The following is a 14,606-nucleotide window of genomic DNA, read 5'->3' on the forward strand; positions in this document are numbered from 1 at the left end:
CTGCCAAAGCATGCAAGAAAATGGCATTCAAGGAGGATATTGAAGCAAGTGCAATATGGAGGGCTCAAAATGGGTTGAGCCCTTAATGAAACAAGAAAATGAGCTCAAAAAAATGACCTTTTCAGTTTTGGTCGGAGCTCAAATCAATAAGCATGTATGGCTTAGAGATGGTGCAAAAATGAGCTAGAAAGGAGGGCAATTGGACTTACCTTTGAAGACCAACACTTTTGTTGCTTCTTGGACCAGATTTGGTGACTCTAAGCTGCTGGAATTCTTCCCCTTGCTGCTGGAATGGAGGGGTGATGGTAGAGCTTGAAGATGATGAAGAAATGGAGCCCAAAACTTGAAGGAAATGGGGTGCTATGCATGTATCTCCTCCAAGCAACTCTTGTAACCCCTTTTCTTGAGTTGGGAGGCCAGCAATATCCAAGAGAGAGAGAGAGAAGAGTCTAGCCAAAGTGGAGCCAAAATGAAGCCTCTTGTTCCCCCACAAAATATCCCCCGGATATAGATATTTTCCGGGGGAAACAGCTGCACAGTTGTAAAGTGGAAGGAGAGAGGAACATGGCCGGCCCATTACTTTTGCTGCAGGTGGCCGGCCGGCCACCTCCCCTAGCCGGCCGGCCAAGGGTCAAAAAGGCCAAGTTTAATTAGTGGTCGGCCATGACAAAAAGGTGGCCTCCCAGGTCTCCTCATCACAACCCTGTGGTTCGAATTTGGAAACTCTAAAACAGGAGAGAGAACAAGCCATTTTCAAGAGGGGTTCAAAAGGGTCAAATGGAAATAGTGGCCGGCCATATGATATTAGGATCCTCCCATGTGTGTACATTACAAATATGTGGTTGAAAGTTCAAGAAAGTGGCCCCAAGGTGTTCAACATTGGCTCGGAAGCGAGAAAAACGGGTACCGGAGGGCGAAAATGGAATATAACTGGTTGCCAAGATAATTGCTGGCCTCCCACCTTCCAGTGACCTTCTTGGTGATGAAACAGAGGCACCTGCCAAAAATGAACGAAAACTAATGCAAAACGAATGCTCGGGGGCCAAAACACGCAGTTCGGGGTCCCGAAAAAGGGCTGCTAAGCACCAAAAGTGGCATTCGGCCACGAAGTGGGTTTCTCAGACCCCAGTGTCCCTCAAAAGGGAGCAAATAAGATGTACGCCAAAAATCAGAGCAAACGGAGATGGTTAGGCGGTCCCGAACCGAGACACACGGCCAACGATCCCGAAAAACCGGAAACCGGACTCCGAAATGGGCAAAATGGCCTGCGGCCACAAAATGTAGCCCACGGCCACTGAGAGATGATCCACGAGACCTCTCCCTCCCCTCGGGAAAAGAAACAAAGAAAACCGAGCCTGGTTCGCAAACCGAGGCAAAGCACAAAAGAGGGTTCGGAAGTCCGGAGACAGGGCTCACGGCCGCAACTCTGAAACTTCTGAACGAGCACATTATGTAATATCACCAGGCGCTCAATCGGTGACGTCTGAGTCTTAAGGTCGGTCAAAAATGGGGTGTCTACATGTGGTTTCAAACCGTTCGTGATTGGATTGCGATTTAATTGCTTTGCATTTTAGTTTGCATTGTTTCAATTACATTGCATCTTCATTCGCATTGTTTATACATTGTTTTGTATATATTGCATTTCATTTTGCATCCATTTTTGCATTGTTATGCATGTTGCTAACAATATTGTACCTGTTAAGTTTGTTTTCTTTGCAGGCACGATATTGTATGTACGGTTCATTTGAGGCTGGTGCTACCAGACGAGCCGCACAGGTATTGTATCCTCCGAGTGAGAAGTATCGAGAATTGCATAATTCTCTTACATCCTTTCTGCATTGTAGTGTAGTTTGGTGTTTGTTAGCTTAAAATTGTTGCATGTATGCTTCATTACAGCTTTCTTTGCATGATCATAAGTTATGCTCGGCTTCGTGCATTGTCTTGCATTTTGCCCCTGCCTTCGGGCGCATACCTTGTTTGTCTTACATGTTTGTCTAAGTCTTCGGCCTTGTCAAAAATGGGTCGTCTCTGGGCTTTGACATTCACTCCCATCATTGTTATGACTTTCGAGTTCTGTCAAAGAGGGGCAACTGTAGACACCCCATTTTTGACCATCCTCAAGACTTGGATGTCACCGTTTGAACACTCGGTGATCATCCATGTTTGTGTTCGTTTGGAGTACCCGGAGGTCTCGGCTATGCGCCTTGCCTCAGGATCTCCGAACTCGACCGTTTAGTGTCTGGTTTTGCACCAAACACTTGCATTTTGCCTTGGAAGGGCAGGGAATGCCTTGTGAGGCATCCCCACACACCACCGGCAGTGGCTAAAGGTCACCGGCTGATTTTTGCTGCCACCGGCAATGTATATTGCCGGTCGGCACTGTTTAGTGCCGGTCGGCACTCTTTTTGGCCAAAATGGCATCTTTGGCCGGCTGACTACTGTGCATCTGCTTTTGCAGATATTTTAAGACAGCTGTCTTGCTTTTTGCTCCCCTCTATACACGTGTATGGAGGGATCTCCCTCTTTAGAAGCTTGTCTTGTAAGCTTTACAAGACAATAAGCTCTATAAGAGAGGGTCTTCTCTCTTGGCCTTAGGGTTAGACACTTGAGACACTTGAGAGAGCTTAGACAGCCATTTTTAGGGTTTTGAGTTCTAGGGTTAGAAACCATACACTTTCTATCTCTCTTTTTACCCTTTGTGTGTGTTAAATTGTGTTTGTGTCTTACTATTGCACACAAACACATAGTGTTTCACCTTCACTTAGCTACTGAGGTTCTAAGAGGTTGATTTTGAAGTTTTGGAGCTGTTTTCAACCTAGAAGGAGCTGTTGGAGCATCATTGTTGAAGAGGTCTTCAAGGGTAAGAATCTTACCCCTTTTTACCCCATTTTTGCATTGTATTTCTACCTATCTTAAAATCATTTTTGAGCTTAGTGTATAATACAAAAAAGTTCTATTTTTAGACCCTCTTGATTTTTTATTAAGAGTTTTTTGTGGTTTGGAGGTGTTTTATCCCTCTTAGGCCTTGAAAGGCCCCATTTTGTGCTATTTTGTGCTAGTTTCGAGACTTTGGTGTTTGGGCCTCTCCACCACTGAAATCTTGAGGGATTTCAGTGGCGGAGATGGTGCCTTGAAGTCTCCAAAAGGGGAGGGCCATCCCCTCCCCTTGTTGTCCTTGAAATGGACCATTTTTGGCCTCTTGAGGGAGCACCATGTTAGAGTGTGTATTGATCATGTCTTGGCTGTTTTCCATGCATAGTATGTCATAATATACTTTTGTTTTGTGTTGGTTTTGGTACACCATGCATGCTTAGCATACCTACCATGTAATGCCTTGTTATTGCCTTGACATGCTTTAGGTTGTTAGCCCTTATTTTAACATGTTTTAGGCTTAGTCTTGTGAAGGTTTTGCGCATATTTTGCCATGTCTTAGGTCTGTCCATAGTTGTTTGGGTCGGATTTGGCATGCTTAGTATAGCCCCTTTGCATTCCGGCTTGTTGGCCTCAAGTATGTGAATGTATAGCATGACATTTTTGCATTGATTTGGTGATTTGGAACCATCCACCATGTCATTTCAGTCCTATTTGCATGCTTATATGTTTACCTTGGATGCATCTTTAATGCTTTGGAAGCTTGTGTAGCATGCTCCATGTTTTGGCGTATGCCTTTGAATTTGAGCCACTTAGATGCCATCTAGGGAGTCCCCTTTGCATGGTCTAGGTCTGCCTTGAACCTATCCTAAGCCCTCTTAGCCTTGTGAGGCTTGGTTGGCTTAGCCATGGTTCAAGTCCCCTTGACTTGCTTCAAGTATTTGGACCATTTGCATGCTAATGTTTAGTCTATCTTGTTGCTTGGTTTGACATCATCCTAACATGATTTTCAATGCTTACCTTGCATGCTATTTGTCCATGATTGCCTCATTCAAATGTGCTTAGAAATAGCCCTTTGATGCTTAAGCATTTGGGCCTTAACATGTGCATGTGTGTATGTGTATTTTGGTCCCTTGTTTTGGTCATTTTAGCCACTGTTTTGGGCCTATTTAGAGCTGCCCAAATCATGTTTAAGACAACCTTTTAATTGGTTGGTATTGCCTCATGTTTGCTTGTATGCTTGCATAAGTGTCTTGCCATGCCATATTGCATCCTTAGCTTGTATGCCTAGGTTGCATTGCATCTTGCATGCATGCCTTGTTCCTCGACTTGGTGATAGGAATTGGGCCTTGGTTTGTTTGATTGGTTTGCATTTCATTTGACATGAAAGTTGCACACTTGATTCTTTGGGCCATCATGCATGGAAATGCGTGATTGGTGGTCCGAGAATCGAGACACATGTCCTTTTGAGTCACAAACATGATAAGGGACATGATTGGTGCATATATGCCTTGAATTGTGCTGCCATGCTTTGCCTTGCCCTCTGTTGCTGTCAATTGCAGATTCTGCAGGAACACTCTGCCGACCGGCAGTGCTCAGTGCCGACCGGCAATCCCTTCTCTGCCGATAGCTTCACCAATGGCCGGTGGCCACATCCCACTGCCAGTGGCAATTCCATTCAGCCGGTGGTGTTCCCCGATGTCCAAGGAAGCAATCCTGAGGTTTTGACAACCTCCAGAGGAGTGAAGGAAGGAAAATTGCATGGCGGTGTGTTTCCGAGCAGGACCGAGCATGCATTGCATCAGGCTCTCCTCCCGAGGCGGTTTACTGTTTTCTTAGCTTAAGTTAATTTGCTTAGCTAATTAGGCAATTTGTAATATTTAATTAGCTTGCGTAGTTAATTAATTTGTATTATTTATTTGGTCCCTCCGAGCGAGGGCAAATCTGTAATAAGTGTGTGTGAGTGGTGTGTATGTCTTCCAATCCCCACTTCTTTTTTCCCTTTTACTTACCTGCTTTGTTGGTTAGTATTAGGGCATGTTTAATTTAGCATACCTTATGCTATGCATGCGTGCATTCATGCATTTGTATTACATGCACCGGGCTCGGTACATCACGCTAACTGCATTTGTACTTCAATTCAAAATTGAATACGTGCATCAATTGATTGACTGCATTTCACATGCCATGTTTAGGATTAGCCGAGCCTATCTAATTGCATCCTGTATGTGTTGCATTAGACAATTTAACATGAACTAGGACACGCATGTTTTTGCTAACTAGTTTATCATTTTGGCACGGAGTACGATGTAAGTATTTATGCTTTAGCATCTCGCATGCGTGTGAATGTTAACATGACAGTATGCTTGCCATGTGGCTAAATGCTTATGTGTTAAACTGTTTGAATGCCTGTGGGTAAAGGTTGGATTGTTTGAGTTGGAAAAACTCATTGAAATCCGTGTTTTAGTCTACTTGCGAGTAGCAAATTCCAAAGCGCTTTTTTCAAAACAAACGGATATGCAATGCTTATTTCCAAATTAGGCAAATCTAGTCTATACTTGTTTGCTGCGCGCATAACATAGTAATTCTAGGCTAATAAATGGAATAAGAACACATAACGTTTTCAAAATCGGATATCATGGTTAGTAGAGGCCGGTCTTCGGACCGGGCGAAAGGGGGTGCTCATAGCTGACCTTCCCCGATCGTACCCAAGCTCCCAAGCCGAGACAACTCCGGTGATGACGGACACGTGGCCTTCGACACCGAGTCAGGGTTTCCTAAATTCTCCCTTTTTTTAAAAAAAATATTTAGGTGGCGACTCTGTATCTGGCAAAGCAGTCCATGTTTGGCACTACTTTTCAAAAATCTGTTTCTCAAAACGATTTGCCGGATTTGGACTCTTTGGTTCAGATTAAGAACCGTGACACAAATCGAGTCCGAACTGTAGCATGAGGCCCACGGGAGCGTCTACAGCGGTTTTTAAGAGTTAAGAGAAAAGAAGTAGGTCAAAAATTGATCCAAAAAGTGAAATCTCGGACTGATGTAGTCGACTCTCCGCTCGAGCGTGGAAATCCCCGCTCGAGCGTCAGACACAGACTCACGCTCGATCGTAAAAAGAGCCGTTCGAGCGTCAATTGCACACTTCCAGAAGTTTTGCAGGCGATGGTACCCGCTCGAGCGTCAAACTCTCCGCTCGAGCGGAAGGACAAAATCAAGGGATCACGCTCGAGCGGAAAAACTACCGCTGGAGCGGACGAACTGCAGAGCAAAATACTGGGAGATGGAAAATCACGCTCGAGCGCCCAAACTCCCGCGCGAGCAGAGAAGCAACAACGAAGAGCCCGCTCGAGCGTTAAAACTTCCGCTCGAGCGTGAAGGCCAAAATCTGTGCATCACCCTTTTTGTTTCAAAGTGGAACCAACCTGTTTCAACCCTGTCCAACACAACCCAAATTAAACCACTATGCAACTTTTTCATCTCCTATTTCCATACTCACTAATAAATTTTATCACAGTAGAAAAAAACAAACCCACAATTGTGTTCAACCAAAACAATTTTACAACAAAAAAATTCAATATTCATCACATATACATATCTCAAACCTTTCAATATCATCATCAAAATAAAAATTCAATATCAGAAATAACAACATCAAAACAATAATATCAAAAACCAAATCAAAATCAAAAACTCAAACAAAACGTATATAACTCTGCATACATAACCAAACAGTTTCTAATATCAACAAATCAACAAAATCAAAGAATCGCAGAATCAATGAATTGCATATATATATATATATATATATGTATATCAATCAAACGAACCAAAAACCTAACAAAATCATGAACCTGATGGCAAAAATCAACTACAGTCGTAGTAGAACTCCATGGTCATGGAACGGATTGTAAGTCCACTGATGAAGTTTTATTTACGTTGTGTTTGGATCATAAATTTAAAAAGAAAAAAATAATAATTTATATTTCATTCTTATTTTTCTTATCTTAACACTGTGTTTGATTCATAAATTTGATAGGGGTTTGAAAAGAGGAAGGAAATGTAGGTGAAATATTTATAAAATATAAATACATTTTACCTATATTTTACATACATGTTTTATTTTCATTTTCAAATTTTTACCTAGTTTCATGATCTAAACAAAACTCCATATTTTTTAAAATTTTTACCTAAATTCATAATTCAAATAGAGTTTTAAAAATGACTGACGTAATTAAAATTTTTCATCAATATATATAAAAAATAATTTGAGGGCAAACAATCCAAACCCGCGTCAAGTCTTTCCCATGTCCCATAGTCCTAAGACTTTGCAAGTAACTTTTAGGGTTGCTTTCTTCTTCTCTTCCTACCCACTTGTTGATTAAAGTCCAAACATAACAAAAAGTTGTTAGCTAGTTTGATCAAGACTTTTTATTTAATTGATTGATTAGCATATATTCAAAATCAAGGCTGAACGAGATTATTAAATTCCATTGGAATTCTATAATCGGAGTGATGAAGATTCCAATCATTCCAAATGAGTCAAAGTAAAATAATAAGTTATTTAAATTTGACTTAAAATTTAATAAATTTTAAAATATGCTTATGTTTGGCTTTTTTACATAACAAATTTATTTCAAATGAATTTTTAATAAGTCAAATATAAGTTAAGTTCGAACAATTTGACTAGGTAAATATAATACAAGTAATTTGATTCATTTTATAGCCTTACCTAACATGTCACATTTCTCATGTGAATACAAAAATAACTTTGATGTATGACCCCCTAATTTGGACTTGAACACAAATAACAAACTTTTACTAGGCAAGACCAAGAATGCTATGAAATGAATGGTTGAGGCCTCTTAATTAACATAAGATTCTTATCATGTCACGTCTTATATGAATAAAAATAAAGAGGTAGGTGACCCTCTAAATTTGGATTTGAAGACAATAATAAATACGGTAAATATGGTTGGAATTGATTCAATTTAGAAGTAAATTAATAACTAAATTATTATTATTTGTTCTATAAAATTTAGAATCAAATTAGACTATGAAAATCTTAGAACCGAATCAATAAAATATGGTTTGGTTTCATTTATAACCAATATTGTTAGAAACTTTGTCATCATTTACAAAATATTATTCAATACCTAAAAATTGATTAGATAATTGTTTAGAACTAGTACCACTACTATACAAAAAGGTTACAACTTATGTATATATATGATATTAGTAAGATAATTGAGAGTTTACTATAGATAATATATCTATGTATGTTTAAACGGCTCTTTTCAAATTCAAATTTAAATCCATACTCCAAACACAACCTACGTTTTGTGTTTGTATACGGAGGTCCTCCCTCCTATTTGGACATAATTATTAGAGTGTAGTGTAGCAACATATTTTGTTTCTTTGCATAGAAATTCTTGAATATTTTCTGTCCAAAATACTAATATTTGATCATAAATAATTGGTAAGATCCATCAAGTATGGACCAAAAAAATTTGAAGTTTCAAACTTTGTGAGAATCAAAGATTTTGCAGCAAATAGTTGAGTTCGGCTAATTGAAGGGTTCAAATGCTAATTATGTGAGCTTCACATTATGTTTGGTTAAGGGATTTAGGAAGGAATTTGGAAAGGGAAAGAAAAAAAGTATGTGAAATTTAAGTGAAATACAAATATATTTTATTCACATTCCACCTAACTTTTCCCTTTTTCTTTTCAAATTCCTTTGCAAATCTCTCAATGAAACACAATGTTACATCATTATTATCTATAAAAAATGTTTGAGACCTCTAAATGAAGAGCTCTAGAGGGAGATCTAGAGGTGGGCCCCACCTTATGATTTGATGTTTTGGCTTGTGATGTTGTAATTTTTATTTTTTATTTTTTATGTATTGCCACATCACTCTAGTGTTCTCTATCATCACTCATTATCTATTTACTAATCTATAACTATTATATAAAAGAACGGAAGCATACACCTCAATTGAATCTAACGCTATCTTATTATCCATTTCACCCTCTTTGTGCAAAGAGAATATCAGTTGAACCAGGTGGCTATCTTGTTTGCACCGTTTGAAGATTGAAAATCGATCCTAGAAATTTCCTATTCGCTGAGTCCTATTTGAACGAAATCATCTGCCACTGCTCTGATTATGGCCTATTAAGAGAGAAAATCACCAGAGGTACAATGCCTACACCAGCTCCCCGCTTCATCACCATCGTTGTTGTGCTATAGAGATGAAGATATAGGTATTTTGTATCCAGCTCTGTATGTTTTTGGTGTGTAATCTTCTGACTGCTTGTTTGTCATTTATTGGGATATGGATACCTGATTTGTATTTATTAGTGTTTGTTTGTATTTATTGTTATTTGTTAGTGCAATAGACAAATTATGCACACTATATGCTTAATAAAATGCCTGGCTAGCTATTTGATTAAGCCAAACCCAATTTATAAACTAGTAAATTAATGGGTCTCAATAATTTAAATTATGCTTATTATTTGGTGGTCAAAGTACCAGAACATTCTGATGAATTCACAACTTCAGATAACTAGAACTCGAAAGGGTTTCAAGATTAAAGGTTATTTAAAGCAAAAGTGTAATGACCCAATTTTTTATTTTTTTTAAATAGGCAGTGCATAATTTAATTGAGCAAATTTTCGAATTTGATTGCCGTGTAAATTATGTGTGAAAATAGTTCAGTTTTGTATTTTTTAAAAATAGTTTCCAATCTCAGAAAATTATGAAATTTTTATATGTTGTTCCCATATGAGTCTACCATGTTGGATAAAAATTTCAAAATTTAATGATGAGTTTTTATTTTATGAAAATTCACGGATTGATTGGTGTTCAGTTTAATTTATAACAAAATTTAAAATTGAGTTTTGGGTGTTCGGACCATAATTTGAGATAAATCAGTTGGGGATTTATTTTAAATTATTAAACTCCATTCATTTTGGACCTAATTGATTGAATTGTGACCCGTTAGTAACCATGTAATAGTGTTGTGGTATTATTATTATTATTTGACTACCATAAAAGTGTTGTGAATATTTATGGTGTGTACCATTAGACGAAATATATTTTGTGGTGAGAAAATATTATATTTACTTTTGTCATTAAAGATGTTGAAATGTATTTTTAATTGATATATATATATATATATATAGGTGTTTATATATATATGGTTAGATATTTGTTTAGTTAAAAAAAAAAGAAATATCTATAAATAGTAACCAAATAGATATTTTGTTAAACTTTTAGGAATTCTTGGAGTTCTTGCCCTGAGGAAACAAGAGAAAAGAGGTTCCAAGTTGGTTTTTCTTGGGTTTTTATTGGGTTTGATCTAGTGTAAGTCATTTTTGACCCCTAGTGCTTTGGATCAAAACGTAGAGGACGGAAAAGGCGTCGTTTGGCTCTAAAAAATATTAATTTCTGTTGCCGAAAAATTTAAAAGCTTCTTGGCTCAAGGTAAGGATTTTTCCTACATTTCTTTATGCACTTTTACTTGATTATAGGGAGCTTAGAGTTGTATATAATTTAATTAGAATTTTTGAAAAATTTGTGATTTATTTGCTTAAAAGAGAAATTTTGAGAAAAATAAAAAGTTGATGCCCAAATTGCGAAAGTGTAAACTTGGAATATGTTTTAAAGATTATGAAAGAGTTACGTTTTAAATTTGAACAAAAACGGACTTCGATTCGATTGGTTTGGTTTTGAAATTTTTACCGGTTTGTGACCAAAAGAGCATTTTTAAAGAAAACAAAGGAATTACGTTTAACTTTTGGGGCTTTTGATCAAAATAAGATGTCATAATTGAATAATTCTTGGCGAATGAGTTTGGTAAGAAAATGATATTTTCTTGGGCATTAACGGTATTATTTTGCTTAATGTATCTGTTGGAATAAAACCGACACGGTTAGAAATGGATCTTGAGAGGTTACCAGACATGATTATGATATGAAAACTAGTGTATTTGTTCATATTTGATGAGATGTGGAATAGATTGTATTTATCAGAATTTTTGGAATTTAATTGTTTAAGTATCTGTTTAGAAATATCTGTTTAGGCTATCGGTGGAGGATAGCCATGATTATTGTAGAAATGCATGTGACTTAGGTAAATTGAATCACATTCCTCATTTGTTGCATTGGACGTTGAATTACATTCATTTCATTGGAAATGCATCTGTTTTTGAGAAATGTTTGGAAATGTATCTGTTTGCGAAAAGATGAACACTTGGTAAATCTAGGTAGGGAGTGTGGAACCGTGCGGTTAGGTGTCGAGTCTTCCAGTTTACTGGTAAAAATGACAGTGGTAGTGCATTAGGGCCTACTTGCAGACACTCACCTAGAGATTCACAGAGCATGTATTCATGTAACAGATATGGTTTAAACTGGAAATGATTTTATATTTATTGTTACATCTCAGCATTGCATGCTTTATAAAAAGAGAGATAAATTATTTTATCATGAGCATACTCCTCTTTAGTCTTGTCATGGTTCATATTTTGTGTAATATATCTCTACTAGGCTGTAGCTCACCCTATAAGGAAAACCATTTCAAGTATAGGTGTTATGCCTCTACCAAGACATTGACTTGGGAGGACTCGGAGCTGAGACTTCATTTTTGTTTTATTGTTATTTGTTGAATGTAAGCCCAATGCTGCATTTGCGTTGAGTTGAAACTGCATTTTGTGTAACCAAGAATGTTCTTGGATAAATTTGTAAGTCTGTAGGGCACCTATTATCTGTTGGGCTTCCACCTCATACTTGTTGTAAAATGTATGCTTGGGATTGGAACTAGGGCATTGAGATGTGAATAGCATGTATATGGCATTTGGGATTTAATGGAAATGGATGTATGGAATAGTTAGCAATATATATGTGTTTGTCTATCATGTGGGTTTTGTAGCATAAATAGATATACCCTGCCCAATTTTCGGGGCATTACAAAAAGATAACCTTTTTCAATATGGGTTTTGAATTTTGAAACCGAAATTGGATTCTGAGAGATAGAAAAGTTGTTTTCTTTGTTTCTTGGAAGCTAGCAAAAATCACCAAAGAACATTAAATTCACTAACAACTTCCCAAAAAGAAACACCAAAGAACAATCTAAAACCAAAAACAGACTGAAGAAAACTAAAGCACTTGTTGTAGAATTGAAAATTGGAAATTATGAGATTATGTATATATTTATATACAAAGAAACCTACCAAACTCAGATTGTATTGAATTAGAAAGAACAAGGAAATATGGAAGTCATAATAAATGATAATTCAAAAGTGCTTAAATATAGTTTACCCACAAGAAAACAAAATGAACAGATTGCTACAATAATTGATAGAGAGCCCCGAAAAGAAAAAGCATGCAAAAAAAAAAAAGAGTAAACTTTGAGTTTTTATTGGTATTGACCTGTGAGGGACAACTTATTTTGTTAATATGCATTGTTGCTTATTCTTTGCGATTATGAGATGCCAATTGATGTTTACATATGATTTATTGAAATGACATATTGTCAATTGTAGATTGTCAAGATCTTAAAATTTGTAATCTCTTTTTGTTTCTTCATCACATGTCCTTAAGAGTAGGCCTTAAGATGCCTTGGTTGTGAATAAATTTCTATAATGCTATTGAAGATGTGCTCATCCTATCACCAAATCTGCACAAATAACAACAAAAACAATAAGGAGATGAAGAAGATAGAGTTATCGAGTCGACAAATTCAATTACCACCAGTGAACTTAATATGAAAACTAAATCAAATGAAATCACCAAGCATTTTAGCATTCACAATTGTAGCAACAATAGTTATATACATACAATTACTATTGCCAACCAAATATAGATGGTTATAAATATCCAAATTCTAGCAAGCTTTCAATTATGGTGTCTAATGGTTTAAGTGTATATGGGGTGGTGGGTTTATTGTTTTCTCACTTTGAATGTTTTTCTCTCTTAAACTAATACCAGCCTACTAAAAGCATCATTAAGCATGGAGAAGCCTTCCATTTCTGATTTTGAGACATGCACATGCACCCACAAAGCCCCACACACATTGTCACCTTATTGTACCACTATCAGTCAAAATTTTTTGATGGCATGCAATTTTTTTAATTTATTTTTCTTGTTCTTCTTACATGGAGATTGCATCTTTCTCAAAGTTTTTGCATCTTTTTTGATGGCATGCTATTTGGTTATCTAAGCCTTGGAATTTTGTGCCAAATGACTTTGCATTAGCCTAGATACCCCTGTTCTGTAATATGCTAATCGGTCCTTAATTTAAATATGATTATGTGTTTGATATAATTTTGTGTGCCAATTATGTGAATATATGTGATTTTGAAGTTCTATCTGTTCACCGTAGGAATATCTGTTTGAATAATCTTTTTTGGAAATTAAATTGAGGGCCTTACCGGCCGGAATTGATTTCGCCATTGTGATTGGCATAATTTTTAGAGCCTACGGTGAAATTTAATTGAAAAATTGATTCGGACCAAATTAAGCTAAGTCAAGTGATGAATTGGTGCCCAATTATTTTATTCTTATTATATTGACTTAGTGGGATTTGTTGTGTTTTAGCATTACACCTCATTTCTCTCCCTTAGATGATTGAGGCTAATCAAACTCTAAGAAAAGAAAAGAGAGGGCCGGCTGTTAGAGAGAGGGGCAGAGAATTTGGGTGATTTTGGCTCAAGATTTGGAAAACTTCAAGATTAAGCCCAAGATTTTGTTATAGTTTGGGAGATTGAACTCTTGGGTAAGTAAACTTATGGATTTTAGTTTGTAAATTATAAATTCAAGATTTATTAATGGCCAAGAACATGAGTTAGCTGATTATAAGAAAATTGAATTGGTTTTGTTGAATTGAAGGCCATTATGTGCATGCATGTAAGAAAGTATCTTGAATTTGCATGTTTGAGCATGAAAATGTATAATCCATGTACAATTTTAATTGAAGCTCATGTTATAATCATCATTTCTGCTATCTAAGTTGAGAATGTGGCTAATTCATCTCATGCATGTACAATTTGAGAAGATATGAGCTTGAATGCATGAATTTGTTATGTTAGTGTTGAGTTTGACACATTTTGGGGCATGCATGTAGATGAATCAAGAAATTGAGCTTCATAGTGTTATAATCTTGCATTGGTGCCATGTTAGTATGATTATATGTGAACTTTGAGCCTTAGAGTGCATGAAAAATTGGTTGAAAAATCGTGTTGGAGCTCAAGAACTTAATCTGGAAATCCCAGATTTTTTACGTCCGCTCGAGCGGGGGAAGTGCCGCTCGAGCGGGAAAATCATTCTCCCAGCACTTTTGGCAGACATGGTGCCCGCTTGAGCGGGGGGAATTGACGCTCGAGCGGGGAGCTATGTAGACAGGAAGTCCGCTCGAGTGGCCAAGTTCACGCTCGAGCGGGAATTTGAGGTAACCAGCGCTTTTGCAGGCTTAAGGGTTCGCTCGAGCGGGGAAGTCCACGCTCGAGCAGGGACCTTGTTTTCTGAAATTCTGAAACTGCATTCTGTGTTATATTTTTTCCGTTCTCTTTCACTTGTAAGCACTCTTAGGCATATGTTAAGCATTGTAAATGAGTTAATGAGATAAGAATAAAGCCTAAAGAGGAATATGTGAATTAAAAAACGGATTGAACTGTTAGTGACCCTTTTGTGTTCATGAAATATGTAGGGTCAAGCTCCAGGGCAAATCCACAAGCCGATCACTG

General features: G+C 37.1%; 1 long non-coding RNA gene across 2 annotated transcripts in view; it reads left to right on the forward strand.

Annotated features, from left to right (window-relative positions):
- Positions 1–8,864: 8,864 nt before the first annotated feature.
- The window catches only part of LOC145801266 (uncharacterized), a 9,402-nt gene continuing 3,660 nt past the window's right edge, over positions 8,865–14,606 (forward strand). Inside the window, exons 1-2 of one of the 2 annotated variants that reach the window (XR_014342466.1) lie at positions 8,865–9,129; positions 10,145–10,351. This is a non-coding gene — a long non-coding RNA (uncharacterized LOC145801266). The remainder of the gene's footprint in view (positions 9,130–10,144; positions 10,352–14,606) is intronic. The other variant, XR_014342465.1, reaches the window with a different exon arrangement.

Source organism: Camellia sinensis, chromosome 10 (genome assembly GCF_055761805.1).
Source record: "Camellia sinensis isolate YWXY chromosome 10, ASM5576180v1, whole genome shotgun sequence".
NCBI lineage: Eukaryota > Viridiplantae > Streptophyta > Magnoliopsida > Ericales > Theaceae > Camellia > Camellia sinensis.